Here is a 1942-nt window from a genome sequence, read left to right as displayed (position 1 = left end):
ACCAAACAAAGTAGTTTCGCTTTTACAACGAAACACACGGCGGGCGGCTAGAGTGAGCGGAAGCCGTCTTTTGCGCATTTGTCTTTCTCTCTCAACTTCCACGTACCTTTTGGTGCGCAGCCACTTTCACATGCACCTCCGGTCATCAGAGCCCTTGAGAATTCAGGACCCATTCACCTTAGTTTGCTTTGCAGCATATTAGTAGCACACCTTAAGGATTTTTTTCTCCGAGACATTCTTCAAGGGAGCGATAAATTATCCATGTGTGTTTTTCAGGCTTTGAAAAAAGAAGAAAAAAATTTTGAGATGTAGAAGGGTCTAGTCTTCTCTTATTTTATGAGATCACCGGTTAACACATCAATCATTCAGTACTCTGTCAATTATGAATTTACTTGCAGTTGTGTAGAATTTAATGAAGTTTCACACCTTGATTAGTCTTTCAGTGTATTTAAATCTTATGTTGTACAAAAAAATAAACTAATAAAATACCTATGTAGCTAACTAACAAAATAATACTTTTGTGAATTAACATTGACCAGCCAAACTGTGCAAGTGATGATGATTGATTTGAAAGAGAAAATTCTCTTATCTCTTTTCAATTTGACCTATAACTGTGTGTTTCCAATTCATTTAAATTAGTATTAAACCATATATATGTATTGTTTATAAATACACCACAATAGATTACCACATTTGAGCCATTAAGGGATAGTTCACTTAAAAAATGATAAAAAATTAAAAAATGTTGTCAATATACTCACCCTCATATTGTTTCAAATCAACTTGACGCCCATAATATTATATTTAGATATTTAGCAGAATGTTCAAGCTGCTCTCTTCTTCACAATGTAAGTGGATGGAGACCAGGGTTAAAAAGGGGAAAAGCAATATAAAGCATCATAAAATGTGTCCACAAGACTCAAACACTATTTTCAATGTCTTCTTAAGTCATTTGAAAACTTCTGTGAGGAACGGCCTGAAATTTAAGTCAGTACGCATTTAAAATCTCTCCTGAGAGCAGTAGTCACCATTCACTTTCATTGTATGAAAAACAGCAGCTTGGACATTCTGCTATAAATCCTTTTGTGTCAAACAGGTTTTGAAAGACGTGAGGTGGAGTAAATAACAGAAAGTGCTCGCTGAAATCTTTCTTATGTTGGCTATATCCTCAGGGACTTCATCAAAAAATACAGTTTTGGCATAAAATATCTTTGTAGGAATATACTGTACAATAAATCATTTTGGGACTCTAAATACCCATTCCTAAGCCATCAAACAGAATAAAAAATTCAATCTGAGATAATTAGTTATATAGGTTTATTGACAACAAAATGTAAGGCAGAGTTAAAGAGTGTTAACTCATTAATGACATTATTTATTTATTTTTATTTACATTTGTCAGTTATTTTTTTCAGCCTAAATATATTCTTGCATCATTTAGCAGTCAGTATACATTACAATGCCATTGTAGGCTTTGAGGCTTTAGTGATTTGGTACCTTCTAATACACACACTTGCACATGCCTTGCATGCAGGGAGAATATCTTATAGTAAAACGATTTTAGCCTGGCATCATTAATCATTAGTCCTGCAATCTTCTGAAACTCTTCCAAGGACATTGTTCCTCTGACTGAACCTTTTCAGATGAGACAGATTTGACAATTTAAGCCACTTTCGCTGGTTTATCTTCTCAATGACAATGCCAGGTCATGATTTAGGGAAGACTGGGGCAAGTTGTCACACTTTTTTACACTGGACATGTTTATCATTATTGTACAGGAAACCAGATACAGTTTATTAAATGCATACCTTTTGATTGATATTTGAATCACACTATATTGGGTGAATTGCAAAAGGATTTTCAGATAAATATATATTAAATATCATTACTGATATCATTAATGATATATACATGAACACTTACTTAACACAATGAAAAACAA

This window comes from Sinocyclocheilus grahami, unplaced genomic scaffold (genome assembly GCF_001515645.1).
Source record: "Sinocyclocheilus grahami isolate Dianchi unplaced genomic scaffold, SAMN03320097.WGS_v1.1 scaffold224.1, whole genome shotgun sequence".
NCBI classification, from domain to species: Eukaryota; Metazoa; Chordata; class Actinopteri; order Cypriniformes; family Cyprinidae; genus Sinocyclocheilus; species Sinocyclocheilus grahami.
This window is presented reverse-complemented; position numbering follows the sequence as displayed.